Source organism: Stenella coeruleoalba, assembly GCF_951394435.1.
Source record: "Stenella coeruleoalba genome assembly, contig: scaffold_135, whole genome shotgun sequence".
NCBI classification, from domain to species: Eukaryota; Metazoa; Chordata; class Mammalia; order Artiodactyla; family Delphinidae; genus Stenella; species Stenella coeruleoalba.
Genome location: NW_027645944.1, coordinates 79,873 through 105,331, shown reverse-complemented (window position 1 = coordinate 105,331; position 25,459 = coordinate 79,873).

Sequence of the window (25,459 nt, the reverse complement as noted above, 5' to 3'; positions counted from 1 at the left end):
CACCCCAAAGTTTGGGACGCCTCTGTTTACAAGAACCTCGTTTACAGTACAAGTTCAACATCGCAGAAAGTGAAAAATGGATAAAGAAGTTGTGGTATTTACTTACAAAGCAATATCACTCAGCAATGAAATCTGTGTCATCAGGCCCTTAGCAGCACAATGAGTGGATTCAGGTATGATGATTCTAACTGAAATAGGTCACACAGAAAAAGAAACATCATAAGATATCAGTAATACACGGAATGTAAACTTGGCTACACAGGAACTGAATTACAGAACAGAACAGGGTCTCAAATTTAGAAAACCAACTTATTCTTGCTTAAGGGTAAAGGTGAGTTGGGGTGCTGCATAAAACCAGAGATTGAAATGAGCACAGATAAAGTTCCTTAAGCCAAATATGGAATAGACAAGAGCTACTCCTTGCTCAACGAAATGGACTCAACACCCCATATTAAACGCCTAAGAATGTACCTGACTAGTAAGTATCTTAAAACCTATGGATTGCTATGTCTCCGAAAGAGAATCAAGCATGTGTACAGGGGCATAAACGCAGCAGTGATAGGATTGGAGAGGTTCGGTGAGCAAATGAAGACCCTTTGAAGTCATATTGCATGGTACCCATTCCACGGGTTTCAACTACCCAGGTTTAAGGTATTCTTCCTTCAGCTAAAACATGCATGTGGAACCTAGAGTACGATCAACCATGTGATCGGGAGACGTGTTCAAATATGTCTCAGTTTTCCTCCCCTGGTACTCGGGTGCAACATTCCAGACGCTTTCGTAACACTCTCCCCACTTGGAGAGTCAGCGCCTTTAACCTCCTGTTTGGCCCAGTTTGCAATTTCTGCGGAAGATGAACAGGAATAGCGAGAACCAATGAGAGACTAGCTGGAGGTGTCTGGACGGGCAAATTTAACTCTCATTTCCCACCAGGAAGAGGAAATAACCAAAGGCTCAGCGTGCCGTACCGGAACCAGATTAGGGCCTGAAGCCATCCTGCGGTGTTGCGGCCAGCTCAAAAGAAAGCGAGTTGAAGAAAGGAGCTCAGGGGCACTGTAATTCACAAACCTGCAGAGTTATAAATGACAGCTATCGTCCAAAAATAGACTGAAGTAAGGCTGCCAAGAGGACTTGAAAGCGGGGCAGAATTTCAGGAAACCGATTTCAGGAGGTAGACTGGAATTGCATTGAAAGCATAGGAAAAGAGGCAGAACGTCCACAATGATGCACTTGGCCAAAAAGGGCGTATGCGTTTTTTCCTGAATATATTCAGGAAAAAACGCATACGCCCTTTTTGGCCAACCAAGCAAGCTTGCAAAGGAAATCTGCACTACAATGAAGTCTCACTTCCCCCCGGTCAAAAGGGCCATCTGAAAAAGGTGTAAAATCCAGAAAGGCAGGACAGGCCATGGAGAACTGGGAGCCTTGTTATGCTGATGGGCGGGATGTAAATTGCCAACAGACACTTGGGAGAAGTGTATGGTGTTTCCTGAAACATCTAAAAAACAAAGCAACAGAACCTAGGGCACTTCCACTTATGGTCCTATAGCTTAGGGAAATTAAAATAAAAAAGACACAGCCACCCCAAAGTTTGGAATGGCTCTGTTTACAAGAACCTCGTTTACAGTACAAGTTCAACATCGCAGAAAGTGAAAAATGGATAAAGAAGTTGTGGTATTTACTTACAAAGCAATATCACTCAGCAATGAAATCTGTGTCATCAGGCGCTTAGCAGCACAATGAGTGGATTCAGGTATGATGATTCTAACTGAAATAAGTCACACAGAAAAAGAAACATCATAAGATATCAGTAATACACGGAATGTAAACTTGGCTACACAGGAACTGAATTACAGAACAGAACAGGGTCTCAAATTTAGAAAACCAACTTATGCTTGCTTAAGGGTAAAGGTGAGTTGGGGTGCTGCATAAAACCAGAGATTGAAATGAGCACAGATAAAGTTCCTTAAGCCAAATATGGAATAGACAAGAGCTACTCCTTGCTCAACGAAATGGACTCAACACCCCATATTAAACGCCTAAGAATGTACCTGACTAGTAAGTATCTTAAAACCTATGGATTGCTATGTCTCTGAAAGAGAATCAAGCATGTGTACAGGGGCATAAACGCAGCAGTGATAGGATTGGAGAGGTTCGGTGAGCAAATGAAGACCCTTTGAAGTCATATTGCATGGTACCCATTCCACGGGTTTCAACTACCCAGGTTTAAGGTATTCTTCCTTCAGCTAAAACATGCATGTGGAACCTAGAGTATGATCAACCATGTGATCGGGAGACGTGTTCAAATATGTCTCAGTTTTCCTCCCCTGGTACTCGGGTGCAACATTCCAGACGCTTTACTAACACTCTCCCCACTTGGAGAGTCAGCGCCTTTAACCTCCTGTTTGGCCCAGTTTGCAATTTCTGCGGAAGATGAACAGGAATAGCGAGAACCAATGAGAGGCTAGCTGGAGGTGTCTGGACGGGCAAATTTAACTCTCATTTCCCACCAGGAAGAGGAATTAACCAAAGGCTCAGCGTGCCTGGCCGGAACCAGATTAGGGCCTGAAGCCATCCTGCGGTGTTGCGGCCAGGTCACAAGAAAGCGAGTTGAAGAAAGGAGCTCAGGGGCACTGTAATTCACAAACCTGCAGAGTTATAAATGACAGCTATCGTCCAAAAATAGACTGAAGTAAGGCTGCCAAGAGGACTTGAAAGCGGGGCAGAATTGCAGGAAACCGATTTCAGGAGGTAGACTGGAATTGCATTGAAAGCATAGGAAAAGAGGCAGAACGTCCACAATGATGCACTTGGCCAAAAAGGGCGTATGCGTTTTTTCCTGAATATATTCAGGAAAAAACGCATACGCCCTTTTTGGCCATCCAAGCAAGCTTGCAAAGGAAATCTGCACTACAATGAAGTCTCACTTCCCCCCGGTGAAAAGGGCCATCTGAAAAAAGTGTAAAATCCAGAAAGGCAGGACAGGCCATGGAGAACTGGGAGCCTTGTTATGCTGATGGGCGGGATGTAAATTGCCAACCGACACTCGGGAGAAGTGTATGGTGTTTCCTGAAACATCTAAAAAACAAAGCAACAGAGCCTAGGGCACTGCCACTTATGGTCCTATAGCTTAGGGAAATTAAAATCAAAAAGACACAGCCACCCCAAAGTTTGGGACGCCTCTGTTTACAGGAACCTCGTTTACAGTACAAGTTCAACATCGCAGAAAGTGAAAAATGGATAAAGAAGTTGTGGTATTTACTTACAAAGCAATATCACTCAGCAATGAAATCTATGTCATCAGGCCCTTAGCAGCACAATGAGTGGATTCAGGTATGATGATTCTAACTGAAATAAGTCACACAGAAAAAGAAACATCATAAGATATCAGTAATACACGGAATGGAAACTGGGCTACACAGGAACTGAATTACAGAACAGAACAGGGTCTCAAATTTAGAAAAACAACTTATGCTTGCTTAAGGGTAAAGGTGAGTTGGGGTGCTGCATAAAACCAGAGATTGAAATGAGCACAGATAAAGTTCCTTAAGCCAAATATGGAATAGACAAGAGCTACTCCTTGCTCAACGAAATGGACTCAACACCCCATATTAAACGCCTAAGAATGTACCTGACTTGTAAGTATCTTAAAACCTATGGATTGCTATGTCTCCGAAAGAGAATCAAGCATGTGTACAGGGGCATAAACGCAGCAGTGATAGGATTGGAGAGGTTCGGTGAGCAAATGAAGACCCTTTGAAGTCATATTGCATGGTCCCCATTCCACGGGTTTCAACTCCCAGGTTTAAGGTATTCTTCCTTCAGCTAAAACATGCATATGGAACCTAGAGTATGATCAACCATTTGATCGGGAGACGTGTTCAAATATGTCTCAGTTTTCCTCCCCTGGTACTCGGGTGCAACATTCCAGACGCTTTACTAACACTCTCCCCACTTGGAGAGTCAGTCCCTTTAACCTCCTGTTTGGCCCAGTTTGCAATTTCTGCGGAACATGAACAGGAATAGCGAGAACCAATGAGAGGCTAGCTGGAGGTGTCTGGACGGGCAAATTTAACTCTCATTTCCCACCTGCAAGAGGAATTAACCAAAGGCTCAGCGTGCCGGGCCGGAACCAGATTAGGGACTGAAGCCATCCTGCGGTGTTGCGGCCAGGTCACAAGAAAGCGAGTTGAAGAAAGGAGCTCAGGGGCACTGTAATTCACAAACCTGCAGAGTTATAAATGACAGCTATCGTCCAAAAATAGACTGAAGTAAGGCTGCCAAGAGGACTTGAAAGCGGGGCAGAATTGCAGGAAACCGATTTCAGGAGGTAGACTGGAATTGCATTGAAAGCATAGGAAAAGAGGCAGAACGTCCACAATGATGCACTTGGCCAAAAAGGGCGTATGCGTTTTTTCCTGAATATATTCAGGAAAAAACGCATACGCCCTTTTTGGCCAACCAAGCAAGCTTGCAAAGGAAATCTGCACTACAATGAAGTCTCACTTCCCCCCGGTCAAAAGGGCCATCTGAAAAAAGTGTAAAATCCAGAAAGGCAGGACAGGCCATGGAGAACTGGGAGCCTTGTTATGCTGATGGGCGGGATGTAAATTGCCAACAGACACTCTGGAGAAGTGTATGGTGTTTCCTGAAACATCTAAAAAACAAAGCAACAGAGCCTAGGGCACTGCCACTTATGGTCCTATAGATTAGGGAAATTAAAATCAAAAAGACACAGCCACCCCAAAGTTTGGGACGCCTCTGTTTACAAGAACCTCGTTTACAGTACAAGTTCAACATCGCAGAAAGTGAAAAATGGATAAAGAAGTTGTGGTATTTACTTACAAAGCAATATCACTCAGCAATGAAATCTGTGTCATCAGGCCCTTAGCAGCACAATGAGTGGATTCAGGTATGATGATTCTAACTGAAGTAAGTCACACAGAAAAAGAAACATCATAAGATATCAGTAATACACGGAATGTAAACTTGGCTACACAGGAACTGAATTACAGAACAGAACAGGGTCTCAAATTTAGAAAAACAACTTATGCTTGCTTAAGGGGAAAGGTGAGTTGGGGTGCTGCATAAAACCAGAGATTGAAATGAGCACAGATAAAGTTCCTTAAGTCAAATATGGAATAGACAAGAGCTACTCCTTGCTCAACAAAATGGACTCAACACCGCATATTAAACGCCTAAGAATGTACCTGACTAGTAAGTATCTTAAAACCTATGGATTGCTATGTCTCCGAAAGAGAATCAAGCATGTGTACAGGGGCATAAACGCAGCAGTGATAGGATTGGAGAGGTTCGGTGAGCAAATGAAGACCCTTTGAAGTCATATTGCATGGTACCCATTACACGGGTCTTAACTCTCCAGGTTTAAGGTATTCTTCCTTCAGCTAAAACATGCATGTGGAACCCAAGTATGATCAACCATGTGAACGGGAGACGTGTTCAAATATGTCTCAGTTTTCCTCCGCTGGTACTCGGGTGCAACATTCCAGACGCTTTACTAACACTCTCCCCACTTGTAGAGTCAGCGCCTTTAACCTCCTGTTTGGCCCAGCTTTGAAATTTCTGCGGAAGATGAACAGGAATAGCGAGAACCAATGAGAGACTAGCTGGAGGTGTCTGGACGGGCAAATTTAACTCTCATTTCCCACCAGGAAAAGGAAATAACCAAAGGCTCAGCGTGCCGTGCCGGAACCAGATTAGGGCCTGAAGCCATCCTGCGGTGTTGCGGCCAGGTCACAAGAAAGCGAGTTGAAGAAAGGAGCTCAGGGGCACTGTAATTCACAAACCTGCAGAGTTATAAATGACAGCTATCGTCCAAAAATAGACTGAAGTAAGGCTGCCAAGAGGACTTGAAAGCGGGGCAGAATTGCAGGAAACCGATTTCAGGAGGTAGACTGGAATTGCATTGAAAGCATAGGAAAAGAGGCAGAACGTCCACAATGATGCACTTGGCCAAAAAGGGCGTATGCGTTTTTTCCTGAATATATTCAGGAAAAAACGCATATGCCCTTTTTGGCCAACCAAGCAAGCTTGCAAAGGAAATCTGCACTACAATGAAGTCTCACTTCCCCCCGGTCAAAAGGGCCATCTGAAAAAAGTGTAAAATCCAGAAAGGCAGGACAGGCCATGGAGAACTGGGAGCCTTGTTATGCTGATGGGCGGGATGTAAATTGCCAACAACCACTCGGGAGAAGTGTATGGTGTTTCCTGAAACATCTAAAAAAGAAAGCAACAGAACCTAGGGCACTTCCACTTATGGTCCTATAGCTTAGGGAAATTAAAATCAAAAAGACACAGCCACCCCAAAGTTTGGAACGGCTCTGTTTACAAGAACCTCGTTTACAGTACAAGTTCAACATCGCAGAAAGTGAAAAATGGATAAAGAAGTTGTGGTATTTACTTACAAAGCAATATCACTCAGCAATGAAATCTGTGTCATCAGGCCCTTAGCAGCACAATGAGTGGATTCAGGTATGATGATTCTAACTGAAATAAGTCACACAGAAAAAGAAACATCATAAGATATCAGTAATACACGGAATGTAAACTTGGCTACACAGGAACTGAATTACAGAACAGAACAGGGTCTCAAATTTAGAAAACCAACTTATGCTTGCTTAAGGGGAAAGGTGAGTTGGGGTGCTGCATAAAACCAGAGATTGAAATGAGCACAGATAAAGTTCCTTAAGCCAAATATGGAATAGACAAGAGCTACTCCTTGCTCAACGAAATGGACTCAACACCCCATATTAAACGCCTAAGAATGTACCTGACTAGTAAGTATCTTAAAACCTATGGATTGCTATGTCTCCGAAAGAGAATCAAGCATGTGTACAGGGGCATAAACGCAGCAGTGATAGGATTGGAGAGGTTCGGTGAGCAAATGAAGACCCTTTGAAGTCATATTGCATGGTACCCATTACACGGGTCTCAACTCTCCAGGTTTAAGGTATTCTTCCTTCAGCTAAAACATGCATGTGGAACCCAAGTATGATCAACCATGTGAACGGGAGACGTGTTCAAATATGTCTCAGTTTTCCTCCCCTGGTACTCGGGTGCAACATTCCAGACGCTTTACTAACACTCTCCCCACTTGGAGAGTCAGCGCCTTTAACCTCCTGTTTGGCCCAGTTTGCAATTTCTGCGGAAGATGAACAGGAATAGCGAAAACCAATGAGAGACTAGCTGGAGGTGTCTGGACGGGCAAATTTAACTCTCATTTCCCACCAGGAAAAGGAAATAACCAAAGGCTCAGCGTGCCGTGCCGGAACCAGATTAGGGCCTGAAGCCATCCTGCGGTGTTGCGGCCAGGTCACAAGAAAGCAAGTTGAAGAAAGGAGCTCAGGGGCACTGTAATTCACAAACCTGCAGAGTTATAAATGACAGCTATCGTCCAAAAATAGACTGAAGTAAGGCTGCCAAGAGGACTTGAAAGCGGGGAAGAATTGCAGGAAACCGATTTCAGGAGGTAGACTGGAATTGCATTGAAAGCATAGGAAAAGAGGCAGAACGTCCACAATGATGCACTTGGCCAAAAAGGGCGTATGCGTTTTTTCCTGAATATATTCAGGAAAAAACGCATACGCCCTTTTTGGCCAACCAAGCAAGCTTGCAAAGGAAATCTGCACTACAATGAAGTCTCACTTCCCCCCGGTCAAAAGGGCCATCTGAAAAAAGTGTAAAATCCAGAAAGGCAACAGGCCATTGAGAACTGGGAGCCTTGTTATGCTGATGGGCGGGATGTAAATTGCCAACAGACACTTGGGAGAAGTGTATGGTGTTTCCTGAAACATCTAAAAAACAAAGCAACAGAGCCTAGGGCACTTCCACTTATGGTCCTATAGCTTAGGGAAATTAAAATCAAAAAGACACAGCCACCCAAAAGTTTGGAATGGCTCTGTTTAAAACCTCGTTTACAGTACAAGTTCAACATCGCAGAAAGTGAAAAATCGATAAAGTACTTGTGGTACTTACGTACAATGCAGTATCACTCAGCAATGAAATCTATGTCATCAGGCCCGTAGCAGCATAATGAGTACATTCAGGTATGATGATTCTAACTGAAATAAGTCACACAGAAAAAGAAACATCATAAGATATCAGTAATACACGGAATGTAAACTTGGCTACACAGGAACTGAATTCCAAAACAGAACAGGTTCTCAAATTTAGAAAACCAACTTATGCTTGCTTAAGGGGAAAGGTGAGTTGGGTTGCTGCATAAAACCAGAGATTGAAATGAGCACAGATAAAGTTCCTTAAGCCAAATATGGAATAGACAATAGCTACTCCTTGCTCAACGAAATGGACTCAACACCGCATATTAAACGCCTAAGAATGTACCTGACTAGTAAGTATCTTAAAACCTATGGATTGCTATGTCTCCGAAAGAGAATGAAGCATGTGTACAGGGGCATAAACGCAGCAGTGATAGGATTGGAGAGGTTCGGTGAGCAAATGAATACCCTTTGAAGTCATATTGCATGGTACCCATTCCACGGGTTTCAACTACCCAGGTTTTAGGTATTCTTCCTTCAGCTAAAACATGCATGTGGAACCCAGAGTATGATCAACCATGTGATCGGGAGACGTGTTCAAATATGTCTCAGTTTTCCTCCCCTGGTACTCGGGTGCAACATTCCAGACGCTTAACTATCACTCTCCACACTTGGAGAATCATCGCCTTTAACCTCCTGTTTGGCCCAGTTTGCAATTTCTGCGGAAGATGAACAGGAATAGCGAGAACCAATGAGAGGCTAGCTGGAGGTGTCTGGACGGGCAAATTTAACTCTCATTTCCCACCAGGAGGAGGAAATAACCAAAGGCTTAGCCTGCCGTGCCAGAACCAGATTAGGGCCAGAAGCCATCCTGCGGTGTTGCGGCCAGGTCACAAGAAAGCGAGTTGAAGAAAGGAGCTCAGGGGCACTGTAATTCACAAACCTGCAGAGTTATAAATGACAGCTATCGTCCAAAAATAGACTGAAGTAAGGCTGCCAAGAGGACTTGAAAGCGGGGCAGAATTGCAGGAAACCGATTTCAGGAGGTAGACTGGAATTGCATTGAAAGCATAGGAAAAGAGGCAGAACGTCCACAATGATGCACTTGGCCAAAAAGGGCGTATGCGTTTTTTCCTGAATATATTCAGGAAAAAACTCATACGCACTTTTTGGCCAACCAAGCAAGCTTGCAAAGGAAATCTGCACTACAATGAAGTCTCACTTCCCCCCGGTCAAAAGGGCCATCTGAAAAAAGTGTAAAATCCAGAAAGGCAGGACAGGCCATGGAGAACTGGGAGCCTTGTTATGTTGATAGGCGGGATGTAAATTGCCAACAGACACTCGGGAGAAGTGTATGGTGTTTCCTGAAACATCTAAAAAACAAAGCAACAGAGCCTAGGGCACTGCCACTTATGGTCCTATAGCTTAGGGAAATTAAAATCAAAAAAACACAGCCACCCCAAAGTTTGGGACACCTCTGTTTACAAGAACCTCGTTTACAGTACAAGTTCAACATCGCAGAAAGTGAAAAATGGATAAAGAAGTTGTGGTATTTACTTACAAAGCAATATCACTCAGCAATGAAATCTATGTCATCAGGCCCTTAGCATCACAATGAGTGGATTCAGGTATGATGATTGTAACTGAAATAAGTCACACAGAAAAAGAAACATCATAAGATATCAGTAATACACGGAATGTAAACTTGGCTACACAGGAACTGAATTACAGAACAGAACAGGGTCTCAAATTTAGAAAACCAACTTATGCTTGCTTAAGGGTAAAGGTGAGTTGGGTTGCTGCATAAAACCAGAGATTGAAATGAGCACAGATAAAGTTCCTTAAGTCAAATATGGAATAGACAAGAGCTACTCCTTGCTCAACGAAATGGACTCAACACCGCATATTAAACGCCTAAGAATGTACCTGACTAGTAAGTATCGTAAAACCTATGGATTGCTATGTCTCCAAAAGAGAATCAAGCATGTGTACAGGGGCATAAACGCAGCAGTGATAGGATTGGAGAGGTTCAGTGAGCAAATGAAGACCCTTTGAAGTCATATTGCATGGTACCCATTCCACGGGTTTCAACTACCCAGGTTTAAGGTATTCTTCCTTCAGCTAAAACATGCATGTGGAACCTAGAGTATGATCAACCATGTGATCGGGAGACGTGTTCAAATATGTCTCAGTTTTCCTCCCCTGGTACTCGGGTGCAACATTCCAGACGCTTTACTAACACTCTCCCCACTTGGAGAGTCAGCGCCTTTAACCTCCTGTTTGGCCCAGTTTGCAATTTCTGCGGAAGATGAACAGGAATAGCGAGAACCAATGAGAGACTAGCTGGAGGTGTCTGGACGGGCAAATTTAACTCTCATTTCCCACCAGGAAGAGGAATTAACCAAAGGCTCAGCGTGCCGTACCGGAACCAGATTAGGGCCTGAAGCCATCCTGCGGTGTTGCGGCCAGCTCAAAAGAAAGCGAGTTGAAGAAAGGAGCTCAGGGGCACTGTAATTCACAAACCTGCAGAGTTATAAATGACAGCTATCGTCCAAAAATAGACTGAAGTAAGGCTGCCAAGAGGACTTGAAAGCGGGGCAGAATTGCAGGAAACCGATTTCAGGAGGTAGACTGGAATTGCATTGAAAGCATAGGAAAAGAGGCAGAACGTCCACAATGATGCACTTGGCCAAAAAGGGCGTATGCGTTTTTTCCTGAATATATTCAGGAAAAAACGCATACGCCCTTTTTGGCCAACCAAGCAAGCTTGCAAAGGAAATCTGCACTACAATGAAGTCTCACTTCCCCCCGGTCAAAAGGGCCATCTGAAAAAAGTGTAAAATCCAGAAAGGCAGGACAGGCCATGGAGAACTGGGAGCCTTGTTATGCTGCTGGGCGGGATGTAAATTGCCAACAACCACTCGGGAGAAGTGTATGGTGTTTCCTGAAATATCTAAAAAACAAAGCAACAGAGCCTAGGGCACTTCCACTTATGGTCCTATAGCTTAGGGAAATTAAAATCAAAAAGACACAGCCACCCCAAAGTTTGGAACGGCTCTGTTTACAAGAACCGCGTTTACAGTACAAGTTCAACATCGCAGAAAGTGAAAAATGGATAAAGAAGTTGTGGTATTTACTTACAAAGCAATATCACTCAGCAATGAAATCTGTGTCATCAGGCCCTTAGCAGCACAATGAGTGGATTCAGGTATGATGATTCTAACTGAAATAAGTCACACAGAAAAAGAAACATCATAAGATATCACTAATACACGGAATGTAAACTTAGCTACACAGGAACTAAATTACAGAACAGAACAGGGTCTCAAATTTAGAAAACCAACTTATTCTTGCTTAAGGGTAAAGGTGAGTTGGGGTGCTGCATAAAACCAGAGATTGAAATGAGCACAGATAAAGTTCCTTAAGCCAAATATGGAATAGACAAGAGCTACTCCTTGCTCAACGAAATGGACTCAACACCCCATATTAAACGCCTAAGAATGTACCTGACTAGTAAGTATCTTAAAACCTATGGATTGCTATGTCTCCGAAAGAGAATCAAGCATGTGTACAGGGGCATAAACGGAGCAGTGATAGGATTGGAGAGGTTCGGTGAGCAAATGAAGACCCTTTGAAGTCATATTGCATGGTACCCATTCCACGGGTTTCAACTACCCAGGTTTAAGGTATTCTTCCTTCAGCTAAAACATGCATGTGGAACCTAGAGTATGATCAACCATGTGATCGGGAGACGTGTTCAAATATGTCTCAGTTTTCCTCCCCTGGTACTCGGGTGCAACATTCCAGACGCTTTACTAACACTCTCCCCACTTGGAGAGTCAGTCCCTTTAACCTCCTGTTTGGCCCAGTTTGCAATTTCTGCGGAAGATGAACAGGAATAGCGAGAACCAATGAGAGGCTAGCTGGAGGTGTCTGGACGGGCAAATTTAACTCTCATTTCCCACCAGGAAGAGGAATTAACCAAAGGCTCAGCATGCCGGGCCGGAACCAGATTAGGGCCTGAAGCCATCCTGCGGTGTTGCGGCCAGGTCACAAGAAAGCGAGTTGAAGAAAGGAGCTCAGGGGCACTGTAATTCACAAACCTGCAGAGTTATAAATGACAGCTATCGTCCAAAAATAGACTGAAGGAAGGCTGCCAAGAGGACTTGAAAGCGGGGCAGAATTGCAGGAAACCGATTTCAGGAGGTAGACTGGAATTGCATTGAAAGCATAGGAAAAGAGGCAGAACGTCCACAATGATGCACTTGGCCAAAAAGGGCGTATGCATTTTTTCCTGAATATATTCAGGAAAAAACGCATACGCCCTTTTTGGCCAACCAAGCAAGCTTGCAAAGGAAATCTGCACTACAATGAAGTCTCACTTCCCCCCGGTCAAAAGGGCCATCTGAAAAAAGTGTAAAATCCAGAAAGGCAGGACAGGCCATGGAGAACTGGGAGCCTTGTTATGCTGATGGGCGGGATGTAAATTGCCAACAGACACTCGGGAGAAGTGTATGGTGTTTCCTGAAACATCTAAAAAACAAAGCAACAGAGCCTATGACACCTCCACTTATGGTCCTATAGCTTAGGGAAATTAAAATCAAAAAGACACAGCCACCCCAAAGTTTGGAACGGCTCTGTTTACAAGAACCTCGTTTACAGTACAAGTTCAACATCGCAGAAAGTGAAAAATGGATAAAGAAGTTGTGGTATTTACTTACAAAGCAATATCACTCAGCAATGAAATCTGTGTCATCAGGCCCTTAGCAGCACAATGAGTGGATTCAGGTATGATGATTCTAACTGAAATAAGTCACACAGAAAAAGAAACATCATAAGATATCAGTAATACACGGAATGTAAACTTGGCTACACAGGAACTGAATTACAGAACAGAACAGGGTCTCAAATTTAGAAAACCAACTTATGCTTGCTTAAGGGGAAAGGTGAGTTGGGGTGCTGCATAAAACCAGAGATTGAAATGAGCACAGATAAAGTTCCTTAAGCCAAATATGGAATAGACAAGAGCTACTCCTTGCTCAACGAAATGGACTCAACACCCCATATTAAACGCCTAAGAATGTACCTGACTAGTAAGTATCTTAAAACCTATGGATTGCTATGTCTCCGAAAGAGAATCAAGCATGTGTACAGGGGCATAAACGCAGCAGTGATAGGATTGGAGAGGTTCGGTGAGCAAATGAAGACCCTTTGAAGTCATATTGCATGGTACCCATTACACGGGTCTCAACTCTCCAGGTTTAAGGTATTCTTCCTTCAGCTAAAACATGCATGTGGAACCCAAGTATGATCAACCATGTGAACGGGAGACGTGTTCAAATATGTCTCAGTTTTCCTCCCCTGGTACTCGGGTGCAACATTCCAGACGCTTTACTAACACTCTCCCCACTTGGAGAGTCAGCGTCTTTAACCTCCTGTTTGGCCCAGTTTGCAATTTCTGCGGAAGATGAACAGGAATAGCGAAAACCAATGAGAGACTAGCTGGAGGTGTCTGGACGGGCAAATTTAACTCTCATTTCCCACCAGGAAAAGGAAATAACCAAAGGCTCAGCGTGCCGTGCCGGAACCAGATTAGGGCCTGAAGCCATCCTGCGGTGTTGCGGCCAGGTCACAAGAAAGCAAGTTGAAGAAAGGAGCTCAGGGGCACTGTAATTCACAAACCTGCAGAGTTATAAATGACAGCTATCGTCCAAAAATAGACTGAAGTAAGGCTGCCAAGAGGACTTGAAAGCGGGGAAGAATTGCAGGAAACCGATTTCAGGAGGTAGACTGGAATTGCATTGAAAGCATAGGAAAAGAGGCAGAACGTCCACAATGATGCACTTGGCCAAAAAGGGCGTATGCGTTTTTTCCTGAATATATTCAGGAAAAAACGCATACGCCCTTTTTGGCCAACCAAGCAAGCTTGCAAAGGAAATCTGCACTACAATGAAGTCTCACTTCCCCCCGGTCAAAAGGGCCATCTGAAAAAAGTGTAAAATCCAGAAAGGCAACAGGCCATTGAGAACTGGGAGCCTTGTTATGCTGATGGGCGGGATGTAAATTGCCAACAGACACTTGGGAGAAGTGTATGGTGTTTCCTGAAACATCTAAAAAACAAAGCAACAGAGCCTAGGGCACTTCCACTTATGGTCCTATAGCTTAGGGAAATTAAAATCAAAAAGACACAGCCACCCAAAAGTTTGGAATGGCTCTGTTTAAAACCTCGTTTACAGTACAAGTTCAACATCGCAGAAAGTGAAAAATCGATAAAGTACTTGTGGTACTTACGTACAATGCAGTATCACTCAGCAATGAAATCTATGTCATCAGGCCCGTAGCAGCATAATGAGTACATTCAGGTATGATGATTCTAACTGAAATAAGTCACACAGAAAAAGAAACATCATAAGATATCAGTAATACACGGAATGTAAACTTGGCTACACAGGAACTGAATTCCAAAACAGAACAGGTTCTCAAATTTAGAAAACCAACTTATGCTTGCTTAAGGGGAAAGGTGAGTTGGGTTGCTGCATAAAACCAGAGATTGAAATGAGCACAGATAAAGTTCCTTAAGCCAAATATGGAATAGACAATAGCTACTCCTTGCTCAACGAAATGGACTCAACACCGCATATTAAACGCCTAAGAATGTACCTGACTAGTAAGTATCTTAAAACCTATGGATTGCTATGTCTCCGAAAGAGAATCAAGCATGTGTACAGGGGCATAAACGCAGCAGTGATAGGATTGGAGAGGTTCGGTGAGCAAATGAAGACCCTTTGAAGTCATATTGCATGGTACCCATTCCACGGGTTTCAACTACCCAGGTTTTAGGTATTCTTCCTTCAGCTAAAACATGCATGTGGAACCCAGAGTATGATCAACCATGTGATCGGGAGACGTGTTCAAATATGTCTCAGTTTTCCTCCCCTGGTACTCGGGTGCAACATTCCAGACGCTTAACTATCACTCTCCACACTTGGAGAATCATCGCCTTTAACCTCCTGTTTGGCCCAGTTTGCAATTTCTGCGGAAGATGAACAGGAATAGCGAGAACCAATGAGAGGCTAGCTGGAGGTGTCTGGACGGGCAAATTTAACTCTCATTTCCCACCAGGAGGAGGAAATAACCAAAGGCTTAGCCTGCCGTGCCAGAACCAGATTAGGGCCAGAAGCCATCCTGCGGTGTTGCGGCCAGGTCACAAGAAAGCGAGTTGAAGAAAGGAGCTCAGGGGCACTGTAATTCACAAACCTGCAGAGTTATAAATGACAGCTATCGTCCAAAAATAGACTGAAGTAAGGCTGCCAAGAGGACTTGAAAGTGGGGCAGAATTGCAGGAAACCGATTTCAGGAGGTAGACTGGAATTGCATTGAAAGCATAGGAAAAGAGGCAGAACGTCCACAATGATGCACTTGGCCAAAAAGGGCGTATGCGTTTTTTCCTGAATATATTCAGGAAAAAACTCATACGCACTTTTTGGCCAACCAAGCAAGCTTGCAAAGGAAATCTGCACTACAATGAAGTCTCACTTCCCCCCGGTCAAAAGGGCCATCTGAAAAAAGTGTAAAATCCAGAAAGGCAGGACAGGCCATGGAGAACTGGGAGCCTTGTTATGTTGATAGGCGGGATGTAAATTGCCAACAGACACTCGGGAGAAGTGTATGGTGTTTCCTGAAACATCTAAAAAACAAAGCAACAGAGCCTAGGGCACTGCCACTTATGGTCCTATAGCTTAGGGAAATTAAAATCAAAAAAACACAGCCACCCCAAAGTTTGGGACACCTCTGTTTACAAGAACCTCGTTTACAGTACAAGTTCAACATCGCAGAAAGTGAAAAATGGATAAAGAAGTTGTGGTATTTACTTACAAAGCAATATCACTCAGCAATGAAATCTATGTCATCAGGCCCTTAGCATCACAATGAGTGGATTCAGGTATGATGATTGTAACTGAAATAAGTCACACAGAAAAAGAAACATCATAAGATATCAGTAATACACGGAATGTAAACTTGGCTACACAGGAACTGAATTACAGAACAGAACAGGGTCTCAAATTTAGAAAACCAACTTATGCTTGCTTAAGGGTAAAGGTGAGTTGGGTTGCTGCATAAAACCAGAGATTGAAATGAGCACAGATAAAGTTCCTTAAGTCAAATATGGAATAGACAAGAGCTACTCCTTGCTCAACGAAATGGACTCAACACCGCATATTAAACGCCTAAGAATGTACCTGACTAGTAAGTATCGTAAAACCTATGGATTGCTATGTCTCCAAAAGAGAATCAAGCATGTGTACAGGGGCATAAACGCAGCAGTGATAGGATTGGAGAGGTTCAGTGAGCAAATGAAGACCCTTTGAAGTCATATTGCATGGTACCCATTCCACGGGTTTCAACTACCCAGGTTTAAGGTATTCTTCCTTCAGCTAAAACATGCATGTGGAACCTAGAGTATGATCAACCATGTGATCGGGAGACGTGTTCAAATATGTCTCAGTTTTCCTCCCCTGGTACTCGGGTGCAACATTCCAGACGCTTTACTAACACTCTCCCCACTTGGAGAGTCAGCGCCTTTAACCTCCTGTTTGGCCCAGTTTGCAATTTCTGCGGAAGATGAACAGGAATAGCGAGAACCAATGAGAGACTAGCTGGAGGTGTCTGGACGGGCAAATTTAACTCTCATTTCCCACCAGGAAGAGGAAATAACCAAAGGCTCAGCGTGCCGTACCGGAACCAGATTAGGGCCTGAAGCCATCCTGCGGTGTTGCGGCCAGCTCAAAAGAAATCGAGTTGAAGAAAGGAGCTCAGGGGCACTGTAATTCACAAACCTGCAGAGTTATAAATGACAGCTATCGTCCAAAAATAGACTGAAGTAAGGCTGCCAAGAGGACTTGAAAGCGGGGCAGAATTGCAGGAAACCGATTTCAGGAGGTAGACTGGAATTGCATTGAAAGCATAGGAAAAGAGGCAGAACGTCCACAATGATGCACTTGGCCAAAAAGGGCGTATGCGTTTTTTCCTGAATATATTCAGGAAAAAACGCATACGCCCTTTTTGGCCAACCAAGCAAGCTTGCAAAGGAAATCTGCACTACAATGAAGTCTCACTTCCCCCCGGTCAAAAGGGCCATCTGAAAAAAGTGTAAAATCCAGAAAGGCAGGACAGGCCATGGAGAACTGGGAGCCTTGTTATGCTGCTGGGCGGGATGTAAATTGCCAACAACCACTCGGGAGAAGTGTATGGTGTTTCCTGAAATATCTAAAAAACAAAGCAACAGAGCCTAGGGCACTTCCACTTATGGTCCTATAGCTTAGGGAAATTAAAATCAAAAAGACACAGCCACCCCAAAGTTTGGAACGGCTCTGTTTACAAGAACCGCGTTTACAGTACAAGTTCAACATCGCAGAAAGTGAAAAATGGATAAAGAAGTTGTGGTATTTACTTACAAAGCAATATCACTCAGCAATGAAATCTGTGTCATCAGGCCCTTAGCAGCACAATGAGTGGATTCAGGTATGATGATTCTAACTGAAATAAGTCACACAGAAAAAGAAACATCATAAGATATCACTAATACACGGAATGTAAACTTAGCTACACAGGAACTGAATTACAGAACAGAACAGGGTCTCAAATTTAGAAAACCAACTTATTCTTGCTTAAGGGTAAAGGTGAGTTGGGGTGCTGCATAAAACCAGAGATTGAAATGAGCACAGATAAAGTTCCTTAAGCCAAATATGGAATAGACAAGAGCTACTCCTTGCTCAACGAAATGGACTCAACACCCCATATTAAACGCCTAAGAATGTACCTGACTAGTAAGTATCTTAAAACCTATGGATTGCTATGTCTCCGAAAGAGAATCAAGCATGTGTACAGGGGCATAAACGGAGCAGTGATAGGATTGGAGAGGTTCGGTGAGCAAATGAAGACCCTTTGAAGTCATATTGCATGGTACCCATTCCACGGGTTTCAACTACCCAGGTTTAAGGTATTCTTCCTTCAGCTAAAACATGCATGTGGAACCTAGAGTATGATCAACCATGTGATCGGGAGACGTGTTCAAATATGTCTCAGTTTTCCTCCCCTGGTACTCGGGTGCAACATTCCAGACGCTTTACTAACACTCTCCCCACTTGGAGAGTCAGTCCCTTTAACCTCCTGTTTGGCCCAGTTTGCAATTTCTGCGGAAGATGAACAGGAATAGCGAGAACCAATGAGAGGCTAGCTGGAGGTGTCTGGACGGGCAAATTTAACTCTCATTTCCCACCAGGAAGAGGAATTAACCAAAGGCTCAGCATGCCGGGCCGGAACCAGATTAGGGCCTGAAGCCATCCTGCGGTGTTGCGGCCAGGTCACAAGAAAGCGAGTTGAAGAAAGGAGCTCAGGGGCACTGTAATTCACAAACCTGCAGAGTTATAAATGACAGCTATCGTCCAAAAATAGACTGAAGGAAGGCTGCCAAGAGGACTTGAAAGCGGGGCAGAATTGCAGGAAACCGATTTCAGGAGGTAGACTGGAATTGCATTGAAAGCATAGGAAAAGAGGCAGAACGTCCACAATGATGCACTTGGCCAAAAAGGGCGTATGCATTTTTTCCTGAATATATTCAGGAAAAAACGCATACGCCCTTTTTGGCCAACCAAGCAAGCTTGCAAAGGAAATCTGCACTACAATGAAGTCTCACTTCCCCCCGGTCAAAAGGGCCATCTGAATAAAGTGTAAAATCCAGAAAGGCAGGACAGGCCATGGAGAACTGGGAGCCTTGTTATGCTGATGGGCGGGATGTAAATTGCCAACAGACACTCGGGAGAAGTGTATGGTGTTTCCTGAAACATCTAAAAAACAAAGCAACAGAGCCTATGACACCTCCACTTATGGTCCTATAGCTTAGGGAAATTAAAATCAAAAAGACACAGCCACCCCAAAGTTTGGAACGGCTCTGTTTACAAGAACCTCGTTTACAGTACAAGTTCAACATCGCAGAAAGTGAAAAATGGATAAAGAAGTTGTGGTATTTACTTACAAAGCAATATCACTCAGCAATGAAATCTGTGTCATCAGGCCCTTAGCAGCACAATGAGTGGATTCAGGTATGATGATTCTAACTGAAATAAGTCACACAGAAAAAGAAACATCATAAGATATCAGTAATACACGGAATGGAAACTTGGCTACACAGGAACTGAATTACAGAACAGAACAGGGTCTCAAATTTAGAAAACCAACTTATTCTTGCTTAAGGGTAAAGGTGAGTTGGGGTGCTGCATAAAACCAGAGATTGAAATGAGCACAGATAAAGTTCCTTAAGCCAAATATGGAATAGACAAGAGCTACTCCTTGCTCAACGAAATGGACTCAACACCCCATATTAAACGCCTAAGAATGTACCTGACTAGTAAGTATCTTAAAACCTATGGATTGCTATGTCTCCGAAAGAGAATCAAGCATGTGTACAGGGGCATAAACGCAGCAGTGATAGGATTGGAGAGGTTCGGTGAGCAAATGAAGACCCTTTGAAGTCATATTGCATGGTACCCATTCCACGGGTTTCAACTACCCAGGTTTAAGGTATTCTTCCTTCAGCTAAAACATGCATGTGGAACCTAGAGTATGATCAACCATGTGATCGGGAGACGTGTTCAAATATGTCTCAGTTTTCCTCCCCTGGTACTCGGGTGCAACATTCCAGACGCTTTACTAACACTCTCCCCACTTGGAGAGTCAGTCCCTTTAACCTCCTGTTTGGCCCAGTTTGCAATTTCTGCGGAAGATGAACAGGAATAGCGAGAACCAATGAGAGGCTAGCTGGAGGTGTCTGGACGGGCAAATTTAACTCTCATTTCCCACCAGGAAGAGGAATTAACCAAAGGCTCAGCATGGTGGGCCGGAACCAGATTAGGGCCTGAAGCCATCCTGCGGTGTTGCGGCCAGGTCACAAGAAAGCGAGTTGAAGAAAGGAGCTCAGGGGCACTGTAATTCACAAACCTGCAGAGTTATAAATGACAGCTATCGTCCAAAAATAGACTGAAGTAAGGCTGCCAAGAGGACTTGAAAGCGGGGCAGAATTGCAGGAAACCGATTTCAGGAGGTAGACTGGAATTGCATTGAAAGCATAGGAAAAGAGGCAGAACGTCCACAATGATGCACTTGGCCAAAAAGGGCGTATGCGTTTTCTCCTGAATATATTCAGGAAAAAACGCATACGCCCTTTTTGGCCAACCAAGCAAGCTTGCAAAGGAAATCTGCACTACAATGAAGTCTCACTTCCCCCCGGCCAAAAGGGCCATCTGAAAAAAGTGTAAAATCCAGAAAGGCAACAGGCCATTGAGAACTGGGAGCCTTGTTATGCTGATGGGCGGGATGTAAACTGCCAACAGACACTTGGGAGAAGTGTATGGTGTTTCCTGAAACATCTAAAAAACAAAGCAACAGAGCCTAGGGCACTTCCACTTATGGTCCTATAGCTTAGGGAAATTAAAATCAAAAAGACACAGCCACCCCAAAGTTTGGAACGGCTCTGTTTACAAGAACCTCGTTTACAGTACAAGTTCAACATCGCAGAAAGTGAAAAATGGATAAAGAAGTTGTGGTATTTACTTACAAAGCAATATCACTCAGCAATGAAATCTGTGTCATCAGGCCCGTAGCAGCACAATGAATGGATTCAGGTATGATGATTCTAACTGAAATAAGTCACACAGAAAAAGAAACATCATAAGATATCAGTAATACACGGAATGGAAACTTGGCTACACAGGAACTGAATTACAGAACAGAACAGGGTCTCAAATTTAGAAAACCAACTTATGCTTGCTTAAGGGTAAAGGTGAGTTGGGGTGCTGCATCAAACCAGAGATTGAAATGAGCACAGATAAAGTTCCTTAAGCCAAATATGGAATAGACAAGAGCTACTCCTTGCTCAACGAAATGGACTCAACACCCCATATTAAACGCCTAAGAATGTACCTGACTAGTAAGTATCTTAAAACCTATGGATTGCTATGTCTCCGAAAGAGAATCAAGCATGTGTACAGGGGCATAAACGCAGCAGTGATAGGATTGGAGAGGTGCGGTGAGCAAATGAAGACCCTTTGAAGTCATATTGCATGGTACCCATTCCACGGGTTTCAACTACCCAGGTTTAAGGTATTCTTCCTTCAGCTAAAACATGCATGTGGAACCTAGAGTATGATCAACCATGTGATCGGGAGACGTGTTCAAATATGTCTCAGTTTTCCTCCCCTGGTACTCGGGTGCAACATTCCAGACGCTTTACTAACACTCTCCCCACTTGGAGAGTCAGTCCCTTTAACCTCCTGTTTGGCCCAGTTTGCAATTTCTGCGGAAGATGAACAGGAATAGCGAGAACCAATGAGAGGCTAGCTGGAGGTGTCTGGACGGGCAAATTTAACTCTCATTTCCCACCAGGAAGAGGAATTAACCAAAGGCTCAGCATGCCGGGCCGGAACCAGATTAGGGCCTGAAGCCATCCTGCGGTGTTGCGGCCAGGTCACAAGAAAGCGAGTTGAAGAAAGGAGCTCAGGGGCACTGTAATTCACAAACCTGCAGAGTTATAAATGACAGCTATCGTCCAAAAATAGACTGAAGTAAGGCTGCCAAGAGGACTTGAAAGCGGGGCAGAATTGCAGGAAACCGATTTCAGGAGGTAGACTGGAATTGCATTTCAAGCATAGGAAAAGAGGCAGAACGTCCACAATGATGCACTTGGCCAAAAAGGGCGTATGCGTTTTTTCCTGAATATATTCAGGAAAAAACGCATACGCCCTTTTTGGCCAACCAAGCAAGCTTGCAAAGGAAATCTGCACTACAATGAAGTCTCACTTCCCCCCGGTCAAAAGGGCCATCTGAAAAAAGTGTAAAATCCAGAAAGGCAGGACAGGCCATGGAGAACTGGGAGCCTCGTTATGCTGATGGGCGGGATGTAAATTGCCAACAGACACTTGGGAGAAGTGTATGGTGTTTCCTGAAACATCTAAAAAACAAAGCAACAGAGCCTAGGGCACTGCCACTTATGGTCCTATAGCTTAGGGAAATTAAAATCAAAAAGACACAGCCACCCCAAAGTTTGGAACGGCTCTCTTTACAAGAACCTCGTTTACAGTACAAGTTCAACATCGCAGAAAGTGAAAAATGGATAAAGAAGTTGTGGTATTTACTTACAAAGCAATATCACTCAGCAATGAAATCTGTGTCATCAGGCCCTTAGCAGCACAATGAGTGGATTCAGGTATGATGATTCTAACTGAAATAAGTCACACAGAAAAAGAAACATCATAAGATATCAGTAATACACGGAATGTAAACTTGGCTACACAGGAACTGAATTACAGAACAGAACAGGGTCTCAAATTTAGAAAACCAACTTATTCTTGCTTAAGGGTAAAGGTGAGTTGGGGTGCTGCATAAAACCAGAGATTGAAATGAGCACAGATAAAGTTCCTTAAGCCAAATATGGAATAGACAAGAGCTACTCCTTGCTCAACGAAATGGACTCAACACCCCATATTAAACGCCTAAGAATGTACCTGACTAGTAAGTATCTTAAAACCTATGGATTGCTATGTCTCCGAAAGAGAATCAAGCATGTGTACAGGGGCATAAACGCAGCAGTGATAGGATTGGAGAGGTTCGGTGAGCAAATGAAGACCCTTTGAAGTCATATTGCATGGTACCCATTCCACGGGTTTCAACTACCCAGGTTTAAGGTATTCTTCCTTCAGCTAAAACATGCATGTGGAACCTAGAGTATGATCAACCATGTGATCGGGAGACGTGTTTAAATATGTCTCAGTTTTCCTCCCCTGGTACTCGGGTGCAACATTCCAGACGCTTTACTAACACTCTCCCCACTTGGAGAGTCAGTCCCTTTAACCTCCTGTTTGGCCCAGTTTGCAATTTCTGCGGAAGATGAACAGGAATAGCGAGAACCAATGAGAGGCTAGCTGGAGGTGTCTGGACGGGCAAATTTAACTCTCATTTCCCACCAGGAAGAGGAATTAACCAAAGGCTCAGCATGCCGGGCCGGAACCAGATTAGGGCCTGAAGCCATCCTGCGGTGTTGCGGCCAGGTCACAAGAAAGCGAGTTGAAGAAAGGAGCTCAGGGGCACTGTAATTCACAAACCTGCAGAGTTATAAATGACAGCTATCGTCCAAAAATAGACTGAAGTAAGGCTGCCAAGAGGACTTGAAAGCGGGGCAGAATTGCAGGACACCGATTTCAAGAGGTAGACTATAATTGCATTGAAAGCATAGGAAAAGAGGCAGAACGTCCACAATGATGCACTTGGCCAAAAAGGGCGTATGCGTTTTTTCCTGAATATATTCAGGAAAAAACGCATACGCACTTTTTGGCCAACCAAGCAAGCTTGCAAAGGAAATCTGCACTACAATGAAGTCTCACTTCCCCCTGGTCAAAAGGGCCATCTGAAAAAAGTGTAAAATCCAGAAAGTCAGGACAGGCCATGGACAACTGGGAGCCTTGTTATGCTGATGGGCGGGATGTAAATTGCCAACAGACACTCGGGAGGAGTGTATGGTGTTTCCTGAAACATCTAAAAAACAAAGCAACAGAGCCTAGGGCACTGCCACTTATGGTCCTATAACTTAGGGAAATTAAAATCAGAAAGACACAGCCACCCCAAAGTTTGGAACGGCTCTGTTTACAAGAACCTCGTTTACAGTACAAGTTCAACATCGCAGAAAGTGAAAAATGGATAAAGAAGTTGTGGTATTTACTTACAAAGCAATATCACTCAGCAATGAAATCTGTGTCATCAGGCCCTTAGCAGCACAATGAGTGGATTCAGGTATGATGATTCTAACTGAAATAAGTCACACAGAAAAAGAAACATCATAAGATATCAGTAATACACGGAATGTAAACTTGGCTACACAGGAACTGAATTACAGAACAGAACAGGGTCTCAAATTTAGAAAACCAACTTATTCTTGCTTAAGGGTAAAGGTGAGTTGGGGTGCTGCATAAAACCAGAGATTGAAATGAGCACAGATAAAGTTCCTTAAGCCAAATATGGAATAGACAAGAGCTACTCCTTGCTCAACGAAATGGACTCAACACCACATATTAAACGCCTAAGAATGTACCTGACTAGTAAGTATCTTAAAACCTATGGATTGCTATGTCTCCGAAAGAGAATCAAGCATGTGTACAGGGGCATAAACGCAGCAGTGATAGGATTGGAGAGGTGCGGTGAGCAAATGAAGACCCTTTGAAGTCATATTGCATGGTACCCATTCCACGGGTTTCAACTACCCAGGTTTAAGGTATTCTTCCTTCAGCTAAAACATGCATGTGGAACCTAGAGTATGATCAACCATGTGATCGGGAGACGTGTTCAAATATGTCTCAGTTTTCCTCCCCTGGTACTCGGGTGCAACATTCCAGACGCTTTACTAACACTCTCCCCACTTGGAGAGTCAGCGCCTTTAAACTCCTGTTTGGCCCAGTTTGCAATTTCTGCGGAAGATGAACAGGAATAGCGAGAACCAATGAGAGGCTAGCTGGAGGTGTCTGGACGGGCAAATTTAACTCTCATTTCCCACCAGGAAGAGGAATTAACCAAAGGCTCAGCATGCCGGGCCGGAACCAGATTAGGGCCTGAAGCCATCCTGCGGTGTTGCGGCCAGGTCACAAGAAAGCGAGTTGAAGAAAGGAACTCAGGGGCACTGTAATTCACAAACCTGCAGAGTTATAAATGACAGCTATCGTCCAAAAATAGACTGAAGTAAGGCTGCCAAGAGGACTTGAAAGCGGGGCAGAATTGCAGGACACCTATTTCAAGAGGTAGACTATAATTGCATTGAAAGCATAGGAAAAGAGGCAGAACGTCCACAATGATGCACTTGGCCAAAAAGGGCGTATGCGTTTTTTCCTGAATATATTCAGGAAAAAACGCATACGCACTTTTTGGCCAACCAAGCAAGCTTGCAAAGGAAATCTGCACTACAATGAAGTCTCACTTCCCCCCGGTCAAAAGGGCCATCTGAAAAAAGTGTAAAATCCAGAAAGTCAGGACAGGCCATGGACAACTGGGAGCCTTGTTATGCTGATGGGCGGGATGTAAATTGTCAACAGACACTCGGGAGGAGTGTATGGTGTTTCCTGAAACATCTAAAAAACAAAGCAACAGAGCCTAGGGCACTGCCACTTATGGTCCTATAGCTTAGGGAAATTAAAATCAAAAAGACACAGCCACCCCAAAGTTTGGAACGGCTCTGTTTACAAGAACCTCGTTTACAGTACAAGTTCAACATCGCAGAAAGTGAAAAATGGATAAAGAAGTTGTGGTATTTACTTACAAAGCAATATCACTCAGCAATGAAATCTGTGTCATCAGGCCCGTAGCAGCACAATGAGTGGATTCAGGTATGATGATTCTAACTGAAA